Below are 24,532 nucleotides of genomic sequence, written 5' to 3' on the forward strand. Positions count from 1 at the left end.
TCTCAAGGTATGTGCTACCCCATTCCGCAGCACCATCAGTGCACATGGGAATAGCCACTGGTACCTAATCTGTTGGTCCCTCAGAATCTTTGTAATGGGGGCTAGGGATTTTCTTTTGGCCAGTGTGGCAGGGGACAGGTCTTGGAACACCTGGAATCTCACTTGATCAAATTCCATATGTTTAGTGTCCCGTGATATCTTGCAGACCTCCTCTTTTGTGCGGTAATGGTGGAACCTGATAACAATGTCTCTTGGGGGATCCCCTGCCTGGGGTCTCCCTCTCAGGGCGCGATGACATCTGTCTAACAGGAGCTCACGGTTCGTCTTGTCAGGGAAGAGTTGTTCTAGCCACTTGGTGGCAAATTCCTCCGGATCTGTGACAGACTCAGGGGCCCCCCTTAGACGGATATTACTTCTTCTGTCCCTGTTTTCCGAGTCATCGATCTTTTCCTCTAGGAACCTGACCTGGTCCCCCAGCTTCATCACTTGTTTCTGGGTTTGTGCCACTGCAGTGACAGTGTCATCAGATTTAGCCTCTAGGGAATTTGTCCGTTCCCCTAGGGCATCAATATCTTTCCTGAGAGCCCAAAGTTCCGTTTTAAAAAATTGCTTCATTTCAGCGCAGAAGGCTTTCATATCCTTGCGCCTCATTACCTCCAGGTCGTCTGACGTAGTGCTTGCATTTTCTCCCTCAGGGTCTGCCATGGTGGGTTGTACAGGGGATTCAGGCCTGTCTCCCTGTGCTGCCTCTCCTTTTTTTAAATAAGTAGAAACTGTCTGAGTTTTTCTTCGGACTGCTTTGCTAGATGCCATCCTGGTATATTTAGAGATTCTTTACTGCTAGTTGTGTTGCTGTTGTTGCGATTTTGCTGTAGTTATTTCAATAACTAGTGCCGGTGGGAATGGAGCTCAGGTACTAAGCAGCCATTCACCTCCCCGTCGTCACGTGACCTCATAATGTGAGATTTTAATTATCCAGACATAGACTGGGAAAATGAGATTAGCATTACAACAAAAGGAAACAGGTTTTTGGGGGTTACAGACAATTATATGACCCAAATGACTGAGGAACCAACCAGGAGAGGGGTAATATAGAATAAACAATGTAGAATTAATAACAAATATTCAAGTCCTAGAAAATGTGGGTAACAGTGATCATAACATGGTCTCATTTGAAATACATTATCAAAAAACAGATTACTTGAATTCAACAAAGACCTTAAACTTTAGAAAAGCAGATTTTAATAAACTGAGGGCTAATCTACAAGTAATACATTGGGATGATGTTTTTGCAGGGAAAAATGTAGAAGATAAATGGGCAATATTTAAAACATTGTTAGAAAAGCACACTTATCAGTGTATACCCTTGGGTAATAAGTATAAAAGAAATAAGTCAAAACCACTGTGGCTAAATAAACAGGTAGAGGAGGAAATGGACAAGAAGAGGAAGGCCTTTAGATTCTTTAAGTCAGAAGGGATGGAGACATCGTATCAGAATTATAAGCAATGTAACAAAAATTGCAAAAGGGCAATCAAAATAGCAAAAATGGATAATGAAAAAAGGATTGCAATAGAAAGTAAGATCAACCTTAAAAAGTTCTTTAAGTACCTTCATAACAAAAAAATGAGAAAACAAAATATAGGACTGTTGCAGGGTACATGCAACTACACACGCGGTTTTTTTTGACAAGGCTTATTTATTTAGCCTTGAAAAATATACAGCACACAAAACAAAAATAGCTTTCCATCAGCAACAAAAGGAAAATGGCTTTTCTTCAGCAGACAGACAAAAACAGTTTCTCTTTAGCAGACAGTGTATATGGCAGTTGCCCTTTTCTATACAGGGGACAGACAGTTCACAATTCATCTACTTTTCTAATCAGACCTTGTATCAGGAAACTCTTTAGCAATCTTCTTAGCAGCTTACTCCTCACTCCTCAACAGACAGCCTCCATGTGTCTACAGCCTGGGTTTTAACACACCTTGATTAGGCAGCTGGAATCCAACTAATTGTCCTGAGGTTCCCAGCTGAAGTTGACCTAGTCAGTGCTGCACTGCAGACTAAACATAGGTTTTCCAGGCATATAACTGGTGGCTTTTGTTTACCCTGTCACAAGGACCCTTTCAGTGTGAGATGGGTAGGCAGATTATTGGAGATAAGGAAAAAGTAGTGGTATTAAGCAAATTCTTGCCTCTGTGTTTACCAGAGAAGAATCAATTTCAATAGTAGTGCCGCAGGAATATGCCACAACCACCATATTAATGAACAATTGGTTAACTGAGGAAGAAGTTCATAAGCGGTTTGAAAAAATTAAAGTAAATAAGGCACCTGGACCCGATGGTATACATCCAAGAGTTCTCAAGGAGTTCAGTTCAGTAATAGCCAAACCATTATATTTAATATTCAAGGACTCCATCTCCACAGGCTCAGTACCACAAGATTTAATACTGGATAATATTCAGGAATACCTAATGGAAAACAAAATGATTAGTAATAGTCAGCATGGATTTATGAAGGATAGATAATGCCAAACTAACCTTATTTGTTTCTTTGAGGAAGTAAGTAGGAATTTAGACCAGGGTAATGCAGTTGATGTGGTCTACTTATTGCAAAAGCGTTTGATACAGTTCCACACTAGGTTGGTGTACAACATTAAGCAAATTGGACTCAGTAATAATGTATGCACCTGGATTGAAAACTGGTTGAAGGATAGACAACAGAGGGTTGTCATAAATGGAACTTTTTCAGGTTGGGCTAAAGTCGTGAGTGGAGTACCTCAGGGATCGGTACTGGGACCCCTGCTTTTTAACTTGTTTATTAATGACCTTGAGGTTGGGATCGAGAGCAAAGTCTCCATCTTTGCTGAGGATACTAAATTGTGTAAGGTAGTAGAATCAGAGCAGGATGTCATTTCTCTCCAGAAGGACTTGGAGAGATAGGAAACGTGGGCAGGTAAATTGCAAATGAGGTTTAATACAGATAAATGTAAAGTTATGCATTTAGGATGCAAGAATGAACTGGCGACTTACACATTAAATGGGGATACATTGGGGGAATCCTTGATGGAGAAGGATTTAGGAGTGCTTGTAGACAGCAGGCTTAGCAATAGTGCCCAAAGTCATGCATTAGCTGCAAAGGCAAACAAAATCTTATCTTGCATTAAACGGGCAATGGATGGAAGGGAAGTAAACATAATTATGCCCATTTACAAAGCATTAGTAAGACCACACCTTGAATATGGAGTACAATTTTGGGCACCAATCCTAAGAAAAGACATTATGGAACTAGAGAGAGTGCAGAGAAGAGCCACCAAATTAATAAAGGGGGTGGACAATCTATCTTATGAGGAGAGGCTAGCTAAATTAGATGTATTTACATTAGAAAATAGGTGTCTAAGAGGGGATATGATAACTACAGTATATACAAATATATTCTGGGACAGTACAAGGAGCTTTGAAATGAACTTTTCATCCCCAGGGCAGTACAAAAGACTCGGGGGCATCCCTTAAGGTTGGAGGAAAGGATATTTCACCAGCAACAAAGGAAAGGGTTCTTTACAGTAAGGGCAGTTAAAATGTGGAATTCATTACCCATGGAGACTGTGATGGCAGATACAATAGATTTGTTCAAAAAAAGGTTGGACATCTTTTTAGAAAGGAAAGGTATACAGGGATATACCAAATAAGTTAACATGGGAAGAATGTTGATCCAGGGATTTATCCGATTTGCCAATTCTTGTAGTCAGGAAGGAATTTATTTTTCCCCTTAATGGGGTTTGTTGTTTGCCTTCCTCTGGATCAATAAGTAAGTATAGATATTGGATAAAGTATCTGTTGTCTAAATTTAGCATAGGTTGAACTTGATGGACGTATGTCTTTTTCAACCTCATCTACTATGTAACTTTGTAATATGTAACTATATAATATACTGTACTAAAAAGATAAAGATTTTTAGGAGAGCTTGAAATTTTCCTGCTTAACCCCCATGTAAGCTTTGTATATCCTTAGTTTTCCACATGCCTGCACCTTTTAAGTAGGAAATTGCATGATCCCATGGAAATGGAGGGTCATGTTTATTATTAACCTAATACTGTATAACTTTAACCACATACTGCTTGTTTGATTCACTGCAACACTTGTGCATATTGTAAATCCTCCCTACTTCCTCCTATGGACAAAACAAAAATTTTGCTGGTACAGTACTTGCATACATTTCCATAATGGAGCAACGTACCTTGATTATTTGGAGAGAAGTGAGACATTTAAAAATTGCCTCCGTGCCCGTTTGGCTCCAGAGTTGCTTATTCTTTGGATTAGATTAACAATATACCTTATGTTCTGTTGTAGGGAAGGGAAAGAGTGTCATATACCAGTTTTTAATATAAGTATAGCCATATAAATAGATACCTCCTACTGATAAAAAAAAGGTATAGGTTTGCTTTTATTTTAAGGTTTTTTTTTTTGCTTTGTCTCTATCGAAATATATTTTATTGAGGGTTAAGTACAGAAATAATTTATGATTAAAAGCTATGAAATATTAGAATGCAAATTAAGTTGTAACAAGATGACAATTTGTTAATGCATCATTTTCTTTATTTTTAAACTTATATAATCATCGTTTAAATCGCCATGTAGACAAGAATTGATTATATATTTCTCGGTGAATCTAAAATGTAAAAAAAAAAATGCTATATCAAACGTTTGAATTTAGCAACCACTTCCCATTTTAAGGCACCACGATTTAACTAATTATGTCATAATCATTTACATCAATTTAATCGATTGGCAAGTTTTGATCATTTGATAAATCAATTTATTTATAATTTAAAATCATATTAAAATTGTCATATAAACCATTTATCTATATTCTTGTCACAATGGTTGTAGTCTCTTCTATTTGATAGAGGTGTGCAGGAGTCCTTAAGCAGAGTTCGGAGCGCTCCGGAATCCTTGAGGCTCGGGCCCCCCACCCCCACTATTTGTTTTTTTTCCCCTTTACTTTGATCCACATAAGGACCAACAATTTAAAAGGTTTTAGGCCTTCCGCCCCATATATTCTTTATTGTTGTTATGCTCTGTTTTTGTCTCCCTAATCTTTGTTCCCTCCCTCAAAGTGAACGGTAGTAAGTCTTCAAGCTCAGGTAACAACATCCTTGCACCCACACCCCACTCCACATTTGCACGAAGACTAGAGAGCGAGCTTTCATCGGTTTTCTATGACTACTCAACTGCCCATAAAAGTAGTCTCTTTAAATGTAAAGGGACTAAACTCAAACAACAAAAGGAGACTAGCCCTGAAAGAATTTAAGAAGATCCTTTATCTCCCTGCCTTGAGTGTTATCTGTGTAAAGCCCCCTCCCCCTAATGTTTCTGTTAAATCTCCCTGCCTTGAGTGTAATCTGTATAAAGCCCCCTCCCCCTATTGTGTCTGTTAAATCTCCCTGCCTGTGTTGCTGTGAGTGCAGTTTATGTAAATGTGGGGAGGGGGGGGGACCCGATGTGCATACTGTGAGGTCTAACCACCCTCACCCACTACCCACATACCGTTACCCCCCCCCCCCATCCTGGCCATGGCCCCTCCGCTTCTGCAAAACAGACAAAAAAATTAAAACATCCAAAGTAATGTCCCCTAACCCCTTAATCACCATAGCGTTTATTAACCGCTACAGTCATTAAGGGGTTAACCCACCCTCACCCACCACTCGGGATGCCTACATACCCTCCCACACTAAACCCCCCCCGTGAGGCCTAACCACCCTCACCCAGTACCCACAAGGGAGGCCTTCCCACATACCGTTGGGGAACCCCCCCCACTCCCAGTATCCACAATAAAAACAACACAGTGACCCACAATAAACATCATTCTATTTATTAAATACATTACCCACCCCCTGTGCCCCCCCATAAATACAAGATTTATCCTTTTACAAACAGGGTTCATAACGCAGCCCCACGCGAGTCTCCGGTGGGCTGGCGGGGCACCTGGACAGACCTACAGGGTACCAGCAGCCCTTTTTAAACAGGTTCTGGAGGCCTGCTGGTGGGTCCCGCCAGCACCATGGCCCCCAGGTGGTCTCCTTGGGTCACCGTGGGCCACAATTGGGTCCCCACGGTAGGCCCAAGGATGTCTGGGAGCCCCGGGTCAGACCCACAGGTGTCTGCGGGGCCTCGGGTGGTTCCCACGGGGGTCTGGGGAACTCACGGGTGCTCACTACGGGTCCGCGGTGCCCCCACAGAAGTGGGACCACACATCATCATCCCCGCACCTACGGGTCGGCGGTGCCCCCACAGAAGTGGGACCACACAGCTTCATCCCTGCAGACTACGGGTCCGCGGTGCCCCCACAGATGTGAGGCCACCGCTTCATCCCCGCATGTGTCACCCGTGGAACCACCAGCCTGGTACCCGTGAGATACCTGAGGTAAACAGGTGGTCTCCAGAGGTCTCACGCAGAACCACGGAACAAACCCTGAATGTAAAAAAAATAAACCTGGCCTATACATTCAATACATACACCCTCCCCCCCCAACACCTACAGTACAATAATGTGCAAAATAACTATTATCCAGATATGGATAATAGATTAATTGCCCATTATTAAAAACATTAACTAGCATATTAAAATAAATAAAGTACTACTGACCTCATCAATACGAAGTGTCCGTCGCCAGCAACATCCTTGTCTTGTCCACAAAATACATTGCCAAAACAAAGCCAATACATTGCAATTACATTCAGATATCAATTAACCCCTTAAACACCTTATCAAATAATAACCGCAAAGGTAATTAAGGGGTTAAGCCACACTGGTCCGATACCCACCCTTCACCCATGAATTTGTACAGTGGCTTCATCATGCAACTATATATACAATATATATATATATATATATATATATATATATATACAGATTATATATATATGTATACAGTATATACACACAAATGATGAACCAATATACAAATAAATGTAGAAGGGTTATCAAAACCATACTGTCCTACAAATAACACTTCTCCATACAGACACACTACATTACAATGAATTTCCTTTAATAATCCTAACTGATCTTACAATCTAAATCATCAAATGCCAATGAAACACCTCACATTCCAATCAATACATTGCATTTACATTGTATAAATGATGCATAAAATCTATGCACCATATACATTCTGCAAATGAATGTTAACAATATAATTGCAAGCTAAATACAAATACTGTACTCCAAACAAGTCAACTATTTTAACCAATCAAGTAAACAAAAATCAATTAGCAATCATTATTTACATCCCTAAACAATTGACAGTCCATCCCGAACAATGAAACAATTAACTAATTCACACCTCGAGCAGAACAATTCAGCATGTGAAAAAATATAAGTACCAACCGGAATACAAATTTTAAAACCAAGGCTAGCCCTGACCTCCCTCAAACACACAATACAATATCAACAATGACATCTATCTAATTTTAAAATACTTTAAACTCACAATAAAGCATAGCAGCATAGACAAATTAATTTAAAACACATCAAATCAAGCTTTTAAAACAACATAATTTCTTACCCTGTATGCATATATCTCTCTAGACATATATACAGCCGCGGCAGCTCTTATTCGAGCAAAAGCCGCTGGCTGTATGTGGCTGGGAAGCGGGTAGCCGCGGCGCGTGGCGGCGCACTGTGACGTCACAGTCACATGCGCGCCCGGCTTCCCCGTCTTCCCCGGCTTCCCCAGGCTTCCCCGACACCCCTGGAGATGACATTAAGGTAAGCGGGGGTTCGGGGAAGCAGAGTGGCAGAGCAGAAGGGGTACAGGGGTCCGGAAGCGTGTGTAAATTGCGCGCGATGGAGGAGGGGGGGTGAGTGGGGGAACGCGGCGGCGCGCGTGCATTACTGGCGGCAGCTGGGGCAGATCCCGGCATGCCGCCGGTATTTAGTGCAATAAGATATGTCGCTACTGTACATACATACATACAGTGGCAAGAAATGATATACCACAAAAAAAAAATACACATGTTAAAAAAGCTTTTAAAAAAATTAACAAGTTAAATAAAATACATTTCTTTAGTTCACTTACCATTACTTGCCCCCACCGACTCCCGTTGCGCAGCTTACTCACGAACCAATCCACGAACAGGAACCCATAAAATAATAAACCATACAAAAAAATAAACATTAAACTAAAAATCCAAATCAATCCACGGGTCTTCTAATTGTAATCCATCTTCATCTGTATTCTTCTTTCTTCTATCTTCTTCCGGGCGGGGCGGGGTCTTCTTCCCGTCTTCAGCCACGCCCTGGTCTTCTTTCTTCTCCGGAGGTCCTTCCTCCGCGGTGTCTGGCTTCAAAATGAGACGACATATGCTTTTAAAGGCCTATGACGTCACATTTTCGTCATATGGTTCCCACGGCCCTGACTGGGCCGTGAAAACCATGTGTTTTGGCCGATAAAAATTAAAATGATGACGTCACTTAAAGGCAATGAAAGCACAGCCAATCAGAATGGCTTTGCTTCAATTGCCTTTAAGATGACGTCATGAAAAGACACATGGCCGCCCTCACATGGTATGGTAGCCAATCAGAGCGTGGGAACTCCATCCCTACTCTGATTGGCTCTAGTATACCATGTGACAGAGGCTTGGGGGGGAAAAAGGATGTGACGTACTACAGCCAATCAGAGTAGGGATGGAGTTCCCACGCTCTGATTGGCTCTAGTACCATGTGACAAGCTTTCAATGACGTCACATCCTTTTTTCCCCCAAGCCTCTGTCACATGGTATACTAGAGCCAATCAGAGTAGGGATGGAGTTCCCACGCTCTGATTGGCTACCATACCATGTGAGGGCGGCCATGTGTCTTTTCATGACGTCATCTTAAAGGCAATTGAACAAAGCCATTGTGATTGGCTGTGCTTTCATTGCCTTTAAGTGACGTCATCATTTTAATTTTTATTGTCCAAAACAAATGGTTTTCACGGCCCAATCAGGGCCGTGGGAACCATATGATGAAAATGTGACGTCATACACTGGCGACCAACTTTATTCTTACTTGGCTAGCTCCGCGAATTTCAGTGGACCCCGGTGATGTGCGGTTTTGTATAATTTTCTCCCGGGGTATATAGCGTTATATTTGCGGCTGTGATTTAAGCATTTTATTCCGGCTGGCTGCAATACTGCAATGCCGTGTAAAATGCATGGGGGCGTTTGCGAGCTGTTGTCTTTGAAGCTGAGAAATTCATGAATTGTAATGCAGTATATACTGTATATATACAGTATATACTGTATAACAACAACCCCTATAACCCCTAACATACACATACAGTACTGTATATGCACATCAATGATACTATAGGCCGTCCCCTGGCGAGATGTGTTTGCAGCAGAGAGTGAACCGCTGCTCTCTCTGCGCAAACATCGGCACATTAAAAATTATTTAAAATACATTTTTATTGATAGTGTAGATGTGCAGGGGGTCTCCGGAGCTGAACCGCGTTGGTTTCAGGTCGGGGGACCCCCTGCTCCCCGAGATACAGCCCCCTTTATGAGGTGCCGGTATCCCTCTGCGTTTAAAGGTCCCGATCACGTGACCGCGGCCTGTAAACCAAGCAGAGCGATACCGGCACCCCTTAAAGGGGCCTGTATCTCGGGGAGCAGGGGGTCCCCGGACCTAAAACCAATGCTGTTCAGCTCCGGATACCCTCTGCACATGTACAGTATAAATAAAAAACATATATAAATAAACACTCGTTCCTTACCTTAGCGGCTATGTGCTACGGTCATGAAGGGGTTAAGCCCTCCCGCTACCCCCCCCGCAAGCCCTAAACAACCATCGTTGGGGCTAATACCCCCTTCACCCACCCCCACTACCCACAATAAAAAAAACTCACACACAGCAGCCGCCAAAAAATAAATAAATAAATCTAAATAAATAAATAAATAAATGACTATAAATAAATACATTTGAAATACATTTTTATTGATAGTGTAGATGTGCAGGGGGTCTCCGGAGCTGAACCGCGTTGGTTTCAGGTCGGGGGACCCCCTGCTCCCCGAGATACAGCCCCCTTTATGAGGTGCCGGTATCCCTCTGCGTTTAAAGGGCCCGATCACGTGACCGCGGCCTGTAAGCCAAGCAGAGGGATACCGGCACCCCCTAAAGGGGCCTGTATCTCGGGGAGCAGGGGGTCCCCAGACCTAAAACCACAGCGGTTCAGCTCCGGAGACCCCCTGCACATCTACACTATCAATAAAAATGTATTTTAAATTTATTTATTTATATTCATTTATTTATTTATTTATTGATTTAGATTTATTTATTAATTGTGCTGCTGCTGCTGAGTGTGAATTTTTTTATTGTGGGTAGCGGGGGTGGGTGAAGGGGGTATTAGCCCCAATGGTGGTTGTTCAGGGCTTGCGGGGGGGTAGCGGGTGCACTTAACCTCTTCACGACCGTAGCGGTATTAACTGCTACGGCCGTGAAGGGGTTAAGTGCACCCGCAACCCCCCCGCAAGTCCTAAACTCACACCAAGGGCCAAACACCCCCTTCACCCACCCTACCCACAATAAAGCGGGCACGGTGAGTTAACCCCTTCATTGCCTTAGCGGCTATCCGCTATGGTAATGAAGCAGCATTTCTGTATTTTTAATAATATTGTGCAGGAGCAGGGGGTCCCCTGAGCATTCATTTCTGGCTCAGGGAACCCCCTGCTCACTGTACAATATTATTAATACAGAAATGCTGCTTCGTTACCATAGCACATAGCCGCTAAGGTAAGGAACGAGTGTTTATTTATATATGTTTTTTATTCATACTGTAGATGGGCAGAGGGTCTCCGGAGCAGAACCGCTGTGGTTTCAGGTCCGGGGACCCCCTGCTCCCCGAGATACAGGCCCCTTTAGGGGGTGCCAGTATCCCTCTGCTTGGTTTACAGGCCGCGGTCACGTGATCGGGACCTTTAAACCAAGCAGAGGGATAACGGCACCTCATAAAGGGGCCTGTATCTCGGGGAGCAGGGGGTCCCCCGACCTGAAACCAACGCGGTTCAGCTCCGGAGACCCCCTGTACATGTACACTATGAATAAAAATGTACAGTACTGTATGTTAGGGGTTATAGGGGTTGTTGTTATACAGTATATATATATATATATGTATATATATATATATATATATATATATATATATATATATATATATATATATATATATATACTGCATTACAATACATGAATTTATGCCATCTGGCGGACACGCGAAGCATTGCAGCCTAGTAAATCCTGAACCATTATTAATTAACACATCAACCGCGCGTCAGCCGGGCATGCGCCTGGCTGGGAAGGCAAAAGGAGCCCGGCATGCTCCGGGTGAAAAGTGTCACATTCCAGGAACATGCCAGGTACATGCCAGTTATTAGTAAGAATAAAAGCTGCCGGAGCAGTAGGCCTTTAAAAGCCTATGTCGTCTCATTTTGAAGCCAGACGCCGCGGAGGAAGGACCTCCGGAGAAGAAAGAAGACCAGGGCGTGGCCGAAGATGGAAGCAGACCCCGCCCTGCCCGGAAGAAGATAGAAGAAAGAAGAATACAGATGAAGATGGATTACAATTAGAAGACCCGTGGATTGATTTGGATTTTTAGTTTAATGTTTATTTTTTTGTATGGTTTATTATTTTATGGGTTCCTGTTCGTGGATTGGTTCGTGAGTAAGCTGCGCAACGGGAGTCGGTGGGGGCAAGTAATGGTAAGTGAACTATAGAAATGTATTTTATTTAACTTGTTAATTTTTTTTAAAGCTTTTTTAACATGTGTATTTTTTTTTTGTGGTATATCATTTCTTGCCACTGTATGTATGTATGTATATATGTCTAGAGAGATATATACATACAGGGTAAGAAATGATGTTGTTTTAAAAGCTTGATTTGATGTGTTTTAAATTAATTTGTCTATGCTGCTATGCTTTATTGTGAGTTTAAAGTATTTTAAAATTAGATAGATGTAATTGTTGATATTGTATTGTGTGTTTGAGGGAGGTCAGGGCTAGCCTTGATTTTAAAGTTTGTATTCCGGTTGGTACTTATATTTTTTCACATGCTGAATTGTTCTGCTCGAGGTGTGAATTAGTTAATTGTTTCATTGTTCGGGATGGACTGTCAATTGTTTAGGGATGTAAATAATGATTGCTAATTGATTTTTGTTTACTTGATTGGTTAAAATAGTTGACTTGTTTGGAGTACAGTATTTGTATTTAGCTTGCAATGATATTGTTAACATTCATTTGCAGAATGTATATGGTGCATAGATTTTATGCATCATTTATACAATGTAAATGCAATGTATTGATTGGAATGTGAGGTGTTTCATTGGCATTTGATGATTTAGATTGTAAGATCAGTTAGGATTATTAAAGGAAATTCATTGTAATGTAGTGTGTCTGTATGGAGAAGTGTTATGTGTAGGACAGTATGGTTTTGATAACCCTTCTACATTTATTTGTATATTGGTTCATCATGTGTGTGTATATACTGTATATATATATATATCTCTCTCTCTCTGATATATATATATATATATATATATATATATACTGCTGCGGCCGAGTTTATTTGAGCATTTGCCCGTTCTCGGCCGCAGCAGTAACCTGGCGCGCGCCGGAGGGTGCCGGGCGCGCGCCGAAGCAGCGGAGGAGCGCCCTCCGATCGGGGCGCTCTCCCTCCCGCTGCCGGGTCCGCCGGGTCCCCCGGAACCCCCTGCCGCATCCCCCACATCGCGGGACACCAGGGCTCCCTCGGGGAGCCCTGGACGCACGTGCAAGGGGCGCAGGCACCCGATGCCGCGTGACCGCGCATCGCTGATGCGCGGCACGCTGAGGGAGTGCGGCTAGCACGCCGGGGCATCCCCCGGCTTGCGGTGCTAGCCGTGCTACAATAAAACGTGTCGCCAGTTTATATATATATATATATATATATATATATATATATATATATATATATATATATATATACTGTGTATATATATATATATATATATATATATACTGTATATATAGTTGCATGATGAAGCCACTGGACATATTCATGGGTGAAGGGTGGGTATCGGAACAGTGTGGCTTAACCCCTTAATTACCTTTGCGGTTATTATCTGATACGGTGTTTAAGGGGTTAATTGATATCTGAATGTAATTGCAATGTATTGGCTTTGTTTTGGCAATGTATTTTGTGGACAAGACAAGGATGTTGCTGGCGACGGACACTTCGTATTGATGAGGTCAGTAGTACTTTATTTATTTTAATATGCTAGTTTATGTTTTTAATAATGGGCAATTAATCTATTATCCATATCTGGATAATAGTTATTTTGCACATTATTGTACTGTAGGTGTTGGGGGGGTGGGGAGAGTGTATGTATTGAATGTATAGGCCAGGTTTATTTTTTTTACATTCAGGGTTTGTTCCGTGGTTCTGCGTGAGACCTCTGGAGACCACCTGTGGTTTCCTCAGGTATCTCACGGGTACTAGGCTGGTGGTTCCACGGGTGACACATGCGGGGATGAAGCGGTGGCCTCACATCTGTGAGGGCACCGCGGACCCGTAGTCTGCGGGGATGAAGCTGTGTGGTCCCACTTCTGTGGGGGCACCGCGGACCCGTAGTGAGCACCCGTGAGTTCCCCAGACCCCTGTGGGAACCACCCGAGGCCCCGCAGACACCTGTGGGTCTGACCCGGGGCTCCCAGACATCCTTGGGCCTACCGTGGGGACCCAAATGTGGCCCAAGGAGACCACCTGGGGGCCATGGTGCTGGCGGGACCCACCAGCATGCCTCCAGAACCTGTTTAAAAAGGGCTGCTGGTACCCTGTAGGTCTGCCCAGGTGCCCCGCCAGCCCACCGGGGACTCGCGTGGGGCTGCGTTATGAACCCTGTTTGTAAAATAATAAATCATGTATTTATGGGGGGGCACAGGGGGTGGGTAATGTATTTAATAAATAGAATGATGTTTATTGTGGGTCACTGTGTTGTTTTTATTGTGGGTACTGGGAGTGGGGGGGGGTTCCCCAACGGTATGTGGGTAGGCCTCCCTTGTGGGTACTGGGTGAGGGTGGTTAGGCCTCACGGGGTAGGGGGGTTAGTGTGGGAGGGTATGTAGGCATCCCGAGTGGTGGGTGAGGGTGGGTTAACCCCTTAATGACTGTAGCGGTTAATAACCGCTATGGTGATTAAGGGGTTAGGGGTTACTTTGGATGTTTTAATTTTTGTGTCTGTTTTGCAGAAGCGGAGGGGCCATGGCCAGGATGGGGAGGGGGGGTAAAGGTATGTGGGTAGTGGGTGAGGGTGGTTAGACCTCACAGTATGCACCTGTGTCCCTGCCCCCCCCCCCCCCCACATTTACATAAACTGCACTCACAGCAACACAGGCAGGGAGATTTAACAGACACAATAGGGGGAGGGGGCTTTATACAGATTACATTCAAGGCAGGGAGATTTAACAGAAACATTAGGGGGGAGGGGGCTTTACACAGATTACACTCAAGGCAGGGAGATACAGGTGATGTACTGTACTGTATGTTGTTTATTGCAATGCTTCAATGTGTGTACAGTATAATGTTTTTTACAATTAGATAGATGTAATCCTTGGTATTGTAAGGGTTAGCCTTGGTTTTAAATTTTGTTTTCTGGTTGGTACTTATATATTGATTTTTGTTTACTTGATTGGTTAAAATAGTTGACTTGTTTGGAGTACAGAATTTGTATTTAGCTTGCAATGATATTGTTCACATTCATTTGCAGAATGTATATGGTGCATAGATTTTATGCATCATAAATACAATGTAAATGCAATGTGATGATTGGAATGTGAGTTTTTTCATTGGCATTTGATTATTTAGATTGTAAGATCAGTTAGGTTTATTAAAGGAAATTCATTGTAATGTAGTGTGTTTGTATGGAGAAGTGTTATTTGTAGTACAGTATGGTTTTGATAACCCTTCTACATTTATTTGTATATTGGTTCATCATGCGTGTGTATATACTGTGTGTATATATATATATATATATATATATATATATATATATATATATATATATATATATATATGTATAGGGATTGTTGTTATATATATACTGTATATATATATATATATATATATATATATATATATATATATATATACACATATATATTTATTTATATTCATGTATTTATTTATTTATTTAGATTTATTTATAAATTGTGGGGCTGCTGTGCGTGAATTTTTTTTATTGTGGGTAGCGGGGGTGGGTGAAGGGGGTATTTGGCCCTTGGTGTGAGTTTAGGACTTGCGGGGGGGTTGCGGGTGCACTTAACCCCTTCACGACCGTGGCAGTTAATACCGCTACGGTCGTGAAGGGGTTAAGTGCACCCGCTACCCCCCGCAAGCCCTAAACAACCACCGTTGGGGCTAATACCCCCTTCACCCACCCCCGCTACCCACAATAAAAAAAATTCACACACAGCAGCAGCACAATTAATAAATAAATCTAAATAAATAAATAAATACATGAATATAAATAAATATATTTAAAATATATTTTTATTCATACTGTAGATGTGCAGGGGGTCTCCGGAGAGGAACCGCTGTGGTTTTAGGTCCGGGGACCCCATGCTCCCTGAGATACAGGCCCCTTTAGGGGGTGCCGGTATAGATGGGTGCTTGGTTTACAGGCCGCGGTCACGTGATCGGGACCTTTAAATGCAGAGGGATACCGGCACCTCATAAAGGGGGCTGTATCTCGGGGAGCAGGGGTCCCCGGACCTGAAACCAACGCGGTTCAGCTCCGGAGACCCCCTGCACATCTACACTATGAATAAAAATGTATTTTAAATGTATTTATTTATATTCATGTATTTATTTATTTATTTAGATTTATTTATTTATTTATTGTGCAGCTGCTGTGTGTGCATTTTTTTTATTGTGGGTAGCGGGGGTGGGTGAAGGGGGTATTAGCCCCAACGATGGTTGTTTAGGGCTTGCGGGAGGGTAGCGGGAGGGGTTAACCCCTTCATGACCGTAGCGGTAATAACTGCTACGGCCGTGAAGGGGTTAAGTGCACCCACAACCCCCCCGCAAGTCCTAAACTCACACCAAGGGCCAAATACCCCCTTCACCCACCCCCGCTACCCACAATAAAGCGGGCACGGTGGGTTAACCCCTTCATTGCCTTAGCGGCTATCAGCTATGGTAATGAAGCAGCATTTCTGTATTTTTAATAATATTGTGCAGGAGCAGGGGGTCCCCTGAGCATTAATTGCTGGCTCAGGGAACCCCCTGCTCACTGTACAATATTATTAAAAATAAAGAAATGCTGCTTCGTTACCATAGCACATAGCCACTAAGGTAAGGAACGATTCTTTATTGATGTGTGTGTTTTATTCATACTGTAGATGTGCAGAGGGTCTCCGGAGCTGAACCGCTGTGGTTTTAGGTCCGGGGACCCCCTGCTTCCCGAGATACAGACCCCTTTAGGGGGTGCCGGTATCCCTCTGCTTTGTTTATATGCCGCGGTCACGTGATCGGGACCTTTAAATGCAGGGGGATACCGGCACCTCATAAAGGGGGCTGTATCTCGGGGAGCAGGGGGTCCCCGGACCTGAAACCAACGCTGTTCAGCTCCGGAGACCCCCTGCACATCTACACTATGAATAAAAATGTATTTTAAATAATGTTTAATGTGCCGATGTTTGCGCAGAGAGAGCAGCGGTTCTCTCTCTGCTGCAAACACATCTCGCCCCCGCCGGCCTATAGTATCATTGATGTGCATATACAGTACTGTATGTGTACAGTACTGTATGTTAGGGGTTATAGGGGTTGTTGTTATACAGTATATATATATATATATATATATATATATATATATATATATATATATATATATATATATGTAGAAGAGTGACCTAGGCGCAAATAAGACAGGGAAGAGAAAAACACAAAAAGGGGATCATAGGGCAGTATATCTAGTAATGAACAGACAATAGGATGGTAAGGGATGCGCTTACACAGGTAGGTTGGATTAGAGCCTGTAATCCTCTATGGGACTCACGAAGACAGCTGTTTCAGCTTCTCTCCTTGACTGCTGGATCTCAGGATTACTTCTCCACGGGAACTCAGCTGCAGCTACAGCATTCACTGCTAGGTACTGGAAATCACGTGTCTCTATGGATGGATCTCGCAAGAGGGGGGGGATGGGGAGGAAATAAAGGAAGGGAACAATATATGTTTAAAACCTTTTAATCTAAAATAGACTCTGTAAAAATATATGTAATCAACTCACATTTTGTGAGTGAATAGCAAGCAGTAGAGAGTGATTAGCGAGTCTCTCACACTCGTGTGTAGAAGCGCCGATTACCAGTACTCTCCTCAATCGCGATTGCTTCCGTGTCACGTGATCGGATGCGGTATGACGCGGCTCGGCTCTCGCGAGATTTTGTGTCTGCCAGTGCAGGGAATCACCTCCGTAGCTCCTCGCGAAGTTCTCTCCAAAATGTGAGTTGATTACATATATTTTTACAGAGTCTATTTTAGATAAAAAGGTTTTACACATATACAGTATTGTTCCCTTCCTTTATTTCCTCCCCATCCCCCCCATCCCCCCCCTCTTGCGAGATCCATCCATAGAGACACGTGATTTCCAGTACCTAGCAGTGAATGCTGTAGCTGCAGCTGAGTTCCCATAGAGGATTACAGGCTCTAATCCAACCTACCTGTGTAAACGCATCCCTTACCATCCTATTGTCTGTTTATTACTAGATATACTACCCTATGATCCCCTTTTTGTGTTTTTCTCTTCCCTGTCTTATTTGCGCCTAGGTCACTTTTCTACAAATCTTCAAGGCGGCGATTGTGGAGCCGCAGACCTAAATTGGCTGCAGTTTGTGGGGATAGGTGTACACCAGGGTATGTACCTTACCTAAATATATTGGCTTTATAGTGGTGTGTATAATCTCTTCCACTTAAACATACTGTTCAGATTTGCGCTGTATGTTTCTTTTCTATATATATATATATATATATATATATATATATATATTGCATTACAATTCATGAATTTATGCCATCTGGCGGACACGCGAAGCATTGCAGCCTAGTAAATCCTGAACCATTATCAATTAACACATCAACCGCGTGTCAGCCGGGCATGCGCCTGGCTGGGAGCGCGGCATGCTCCGGGTGAACAGCGTGGCATTCCAAGAACCAGCCAGGTAAAAGCCGGTGATTTGTTAGAATAATGTGTGCCGCTGCTGTAGCTTTCCTGTAGCTCCTGTGTGTGCAGTGTCAATGCCCAGCTCCCTTATCTGTTTCAGCTTTGGTTCCTGTCCCTGCCCCTGTTTGGATTCCCTTGGTTGAACTTGAACTCTACTTTGGACTTTGACCATGCTGCCTTCTCCTGCCCTTGAACTCTGCTTTGGACATTGACTACGCCGCCTTCTCCTGCCCTTGTACTCTGGCTACCGGACATCACCACGCTGCTCTCTCCAATCCCTGGACTCTGGCTCTTGGACAATACCTTCCGACCTCTGGCACCCCAGAAGCAGCAAGTATAACGTTAACCCTTACTCACCAGGCCAGACAACGCAATTACCACACTCCGGGCACGCCCTCACTGCTGTGGGTGCGACTTATACCCTTACCCACCTCAGTACTGGGGACTGGCCAGATCTGCGGGCATACAGGCGTTACAGGAAGTGAGTGTGTCTTTGGGTTCCGCAAATTGACGTCATGTCGTCGGGTCACCTGATGAACGTTTCGCGCTAGAGGGTGCGTTCTCAAAGGTCTTTAGGGTGCTATGAAACATCAGTCAAGATCCTTCCAAGGACTGTTTGATATCCGTGATTGAATCTCCAACTGGTCAGATTACAGTATATTCACTGTGTTATTTTATTATAGGCGCCGGCTGTTTGTTTTTTATTGTTAGTATTGTTTGATCTGTGTTGGTCTTTTTTGGCTTGGCAGCCTCACTTTCACGGTAAAGTTTCTAGTAGTCACTGTAGTATTACCATTAATATTACTATTTTTACATTGTAACATTAGCGCTGTAAATACTTAATTTTTTTTTTCCTTACACCTTTAAACCTGCTTTATGAGCCAGGTGGAGACTGGTTAAATTATTCTAGCTGCCATTAACCAGCTCCTTGCTGGACTCATCAGCTACAGACAGGCTTTTGGTGTGCTGCCTTTTTAAACACGGGAAAGGCCCTGTCACAGCCTCCATGACACAGCCTTCTCCTGGCTCACGTTATACCTTTCCAACCGCTCCTTCAGTGTTCCCTTCTCTGGTGTCTCCTCCACTTCACTTCCTCTTTCTGTTAGGGTCTGTGACAGGGTGAAGTCAGCCACTAAGAGATATGCCTGGGAGACATACGTCTGTATTCTGAGGCCAGAGTCACGTGTAGTATGAATAGCCCAGATAGCTTCAACTCATTCCTGTTACAAGCACAACAAGTTCTTTGTCTTTTCTTACTTTATTGACGAAAGCATAGATACACAAAGGCACTTGTGGAAGATGGTGTTGTGAGAGAATGTCTCTATAGTGAATGTGCTTGATAGTAGGGAAACGTGAAAAGGATAAGGCCTTGCCAGTAGAGGGGTAACAGGAACGTACTCACTCAGCCAATGTAGGAAGTTAAAGTAAGTGTGAGGGAACCTAGTTAGCAGGAATAGTCTGGGGACAGACTATCTGTCAGCAAGGCAGAGGGGGAGGCAGACTAGCCCATACTGAGAGAAAGGCTGAGGTTGCTATAGCAACTCACTGGCTATGACTGTGTAAACAACATGTGTATCAAAAATGTTGCCTTTTCACATGCAGCAAGCTGCTGGGACAGGGTAAATAACAGTCAGCTAAACTAGGGAGATATGAATCCCATAAGCTGCAAAGGGAGACAGAGAAATATTGAATCTTGTTCCATGACACTCCCCGTCTGGTATCTGGAGATACAACTATAATAAAATATGTGGAACATATGTGCAATGCAAACATAATATAACAATGCAAAGGTCCATGTCCACATAATGATGTGATACCGGCTGGCATCACTGGCTTCAAAGTCCCTTGGCCAAGGTTCTTTGGCAAAGGATGCAAAGTGGATGCACCGCTCCAGGTTAGCTGGGTGCACCACAGTGTTTCTCTTGGTGAAAGTCTCTGGCACTGTTTCTTTTTAAACTTATGGAAGAACAGTCCTTTTGTATCTGTAGTTTTACCTACAGAGTGCATCCCCTTGTAGGTATGCCAGTCGTGGTAGCCTGTCACTCTAACACCTGGCGTTTGGCAGAAGGAGATGGCTTTTGGCTCCTTGCGGAAGCGGATCGACACTCCTGGAAGACTGGTTGTCGAATCTAGTCCAGTAAAGAGGGCGTCGTTCAGGGAGACTCCCTGGAGCTGAGCGCTGGGGCTGAACACTACCCGGATTTGATCGGGTTCCTGAGGGTGGTAGACCCCAGATGATTGGAGGTACTAGCATTCTTCACCTTTCTTCATTAGAGGTGCTGGCTTTGCGTGGCCGGTAAGGAATATCTTCTGGATGAAGGCCACAAAGTTGTTTTTGGTCTCAGGTTCCCTTTGTAGGTCGCAGCGGTGCGAAGTGAATCTAGAGATGGCATGTTTTCCATTGTTTGGGAGGCGCCTTCTTGGTGAACGGAATGGTAGCGAGTTCACCCAACTACCCAGTCCGTCTTTGAAGAGCTCCTTGACCGTTAACATCAGGAATCCTCTGTCTCCCATCCATGGTGTTTGCTTGTTGTCGTCCCTTGTGGTCTGGAAGACTGTGCACCCTAAGTCATCGGTGCATTCCTCTTGCACGAGAACGTCTCAACGTATTTTGGTGATACGCCTTTGTGTCTCTTTGTTGACTGCCCTCAGGAGGTTGTTTTCTCCCTGGACATGACGAAGAACAGTCTCTTTTGTCCTTGTAAATCCTTTTGTGAAATGTCTCTGCAACTGTCTCCTTTTACGTGTGTGAAAGAACAGTCTTTTTGTCCCTGTGGTTCCACCTGCAGGGTGCAATCCTTTGCGGCTATTCCAGCCGTGACAGCTGGCTGCTTTGTCGCTTGATATTCTGTGGAGAGGAATGGCTGTATGTCTCAGCTGTGTCATTGCTCTCAAGAGGACTGTCTGATTGTTTCTTCTCTTTTGGGAGATCCTTTTGTCGGTCACCTTCAGGAGGTTACTTTCTTCCTTCGGTGGAGTCGACTCGTCATCCTTGGTTGTCTGAACCACTAAGCATCCTAGGCCATTGTCACATCCCCCTGATGCGAGGATGTTTTTGTTGATCTCAGGGGTATGACCTTGTCTCTTCTCTTCACTTGGCCCTCCTGTCACTTGGAGATGGCCAAGACATGGTTCAGAGAGGGATGTGTGTCCACATACTGTTATCACCGTTCTGCGGGTGTCAACATAGTCTTGTCCGTGCCCTTTGTCAGTGCATACGTTGCCCACTATCACCCATCCTAAGTCAAGTCTTTGGGCGTATGGTGCGTTGTGGGGTCCGTTACGCTGTTTACGGACTTTATGTAACCTCAAGATGTCCCTACCGAGCAGCAGCAAGATCTTGGTGCCTTGTTCAACCGGCGGGATGTAGTTGGCTATTCCTCTGAGGTGCGGGTGATGGCGTGCTGCGTGTGGTGTGGGAATCTTGTCCCTGTTTGTGGCCATGTGGTTGCACTCGATGAGTGTGGGGAGAGCTATCTTCACTCTGTTATCCACTGAACGTATGATGTAACCGCTTGCTCTTCTCCCTGTTGTTTCAGTTGACCCTGCACAGGTTCTGAGGGTGTAGGGTGAGGCATTGTTTTGTGAGTTGAATAAGTTGAATAATTTCGTCTTTGCCAATGATCTATTACTTTGATCGTCGAGGATTGCATACATCCGAATAGCCTTCTCAGGTTGTCCCTGGGGGTGCACTGCGACAAGGCATATTTTTGAGCAGGACATTTTGTCACTTCCTTTTCCGCAAACCTCGGTGCACTGAGACGTGACAGATGTTGGCTCTCCTTCTCCTTCCTCCCCGCCATGCTCCGCTACGGAGGCTGGGTTGTTGAGTTGGTGGAGTGTCAGCGCCTCTGGATGTAGAGATGATACATGGTTGTCACTTTTGCACACTGCACATTTGATGGCCCCTTTACAGTCCTTGGCTAGGTGAGTCGTGGAATCGCAGCACCTGAAGCAAACTCCGAATAACTTCTTGCGTTCCCCTAGGGACTTCATCCTGAACCCAAAGCACCTGTTATGTGGGTGTGGCTTCTTCTGTATGGGACATTCCCTGTTTGGGTCCCTTGGTTTCTCGTCTCCGGCGACCGACTGATCGGGAGTAGTTTGGGTCGTGGGAGACACGTCCGTCCTGTGGACCGAGATCGGTGTTTGAGTGTATCTCGTTACTGGTCTTTCATTCCTCAGGCTGCTTGCACTGTATGTGGTTTGCGCACCCACGATGAAACTGGGATTGTTCCTTGTCTTTGCCACTTCGCGGATGAAGCTCAAGAAGAATGAGAATGGGGGAAAGGTGACTTGCTTCTCCCTTTTGTATTTGGAGCCTTGTGAAATCCACCTTTCTTGGAGGTTGAAGGGTAGCTTCTCCAAGATGGGTCTCACTCCACGAGCTGAGTCTAGGATGTTAAGACCTGTTAAGGAATGGTCTTTTCTTGCAAACTCCAGCTCTTGCAGCAGGTCCCCGAGCTTTCGTAACTTTGAGTAGTCTTTAGCTGTGATCTTGGGAAAGCTGTCGACTCTTTTGAAGAGCAAATCTTCGACTGCTTCAGTGCTACCGTAGCACTCTTCTAGCCTTTCCCATACTAGGTCCAGACCTACTTGGGGGTGTTTCGCATTTGCTTCCCCAAGTCTCTTCGCGTGTTCCATGGATTCTTTTCCCAGCCATTTGGCTAGCAGTCTGCGTTCTTTCCTAGATGAGATGCCCAGGCTCTTGATTGCGTCCTTGAACGCGAACTTCCACATACGGTAGTTCTCGGGACGGTCGTCAAAGTTGGTAAGTCCTGTTTGCACCAGGTCACGCCGGATCATTTCCTTGGCCATGTCTGTCAGGCCTGAGGCATCGGCGTGTTGGTCATGTTCTGGGGTAGTTGCTGGGAGGGTCCATGCAGTCGCCTCTTTCTTGGCGTGGACGCGTGATGACTGCTGGTCAGTGTGAGGGGCTGTGTTTTCCCGTGTGGGTGTACCTGGATTGTGAGCCTGTTGTAGTGCATATGTGTGCGCGCTGGCGTGTGGATCACTGTTGCGGCTGTGGCTGTCCCAGGTAGCATGTACTCAAAGGAACAGCATCTTCTCCACGTGGACCTAGCAAGTCTTCGGTATCTGTGGTATCACTCCAGTCGTGTTGAGATGGTGCGCTGGTGTTTACACTGAAGAGGCTCCTTACGTAGTCTTCAGTGCGTTGGATTGGATCCTCTGAGGCTATCCGTCTGTACGGTTGCTCCCCGCCATCCTGTCTCGCAGCTGCTTCTAAGACTTTGGCTTGGGCTATGGCGGCGGCATCCTCTTCTTTGCTTAGAGCTTCTAGATCCGCGTCCAATTTGGCTTTCCTACGCGTAGTGGCGGCAGCGGTAGCGGCAGCAGCATTAGCGGCGGCTGTCTGCTCCTCCTCTTCTATGCGCGCTCTTTCTGCCCTTACGGCTGCCTCTCTCTGACTATATTAGGCCCTGGCACGTGGGGCCTCTGCGGTGGCTCGCGCCTTGGTAGCGTTTGAGCTTGCGCTGGACGCGTTAGACTGCGCTGATCTTGCTGACCTTGATGAATGCCTGGATGTGCTAGAGCGATGTGATGCGGTCTCCAGGAGGAGCTCTTTTCTCTTGCTTTGGGCGTCCGTGATGGCGGTCTGCACGATGCCATCACGTTCTAGGTCGATCGCCTTTTGCAGGTCGCGTTCTTGCAGGCTATCTTCCGTGTTAGTTCTTGTTAGATAGGTGAAATATTCCTGTGACAGCGCTTGGTAGCACGAGTGATCTATCTTCAATCGAGTTATTGCCTGCTCGAGCTGTTGTACATAGTTGCCAGCGCCGGCGACATTGCGTATCCCAAGTGTGGTTGTTTCCCAGGCCAACTCTAATTTAGCGCGGTGTGCTTCAATGTCAGTTTCGTACTTTTTGCGCGCCTTTTGTGTCAGTGTGACTATCCGTTTAGTCCTTGCGCCTTCCTGCGCCATTTGAAGTTGTGCGGCGGTCTCTGTGTCTGAGTGGTCACTCTCCTGCGTTATGTCTGGTGAAGATCTGAGTTCAGCCATGCTGCAGGTGTGTGTAGGCCTTTAGCCAGTGCGTGTGGTGTGCGGTCTGTTTACCTGCGTCAGCGATGGATGACTGTCTCGGATAGTGCCGGTAGGTGTCCTGCAGCGTAGGGGTAGCTGTATTCACAGGTGTCCGGTGGCTCTGATCTGTGTCCTGGCAGTGTCCGGTGGTGTGGCCCTTGGTGGTGTCAGCCGTGGAACATGCGCAGGATTAGGTGAGATGGTAGCTCCTTACTGAGAAACTGTGCAGAGGGTGGACTCAAAAAACAGAGAAGGCAATCAA

The sequence above is a fragment of the Ascaphus truei genome, chromosome 3 (assembly GCF_040206685.1).
Source record: "Ascaphus truei isolate aAscTru1 chromosome 3, aAscTru1.hap1, whole genome shotgun sequence".
Classification (NCBI taxonomy): domain Eukaryota; kingdom Metazoa; phylum Chordata; class Amphibia; order Anura; family Ascaphidae; genus Ascaphus; species Ascaphus truei.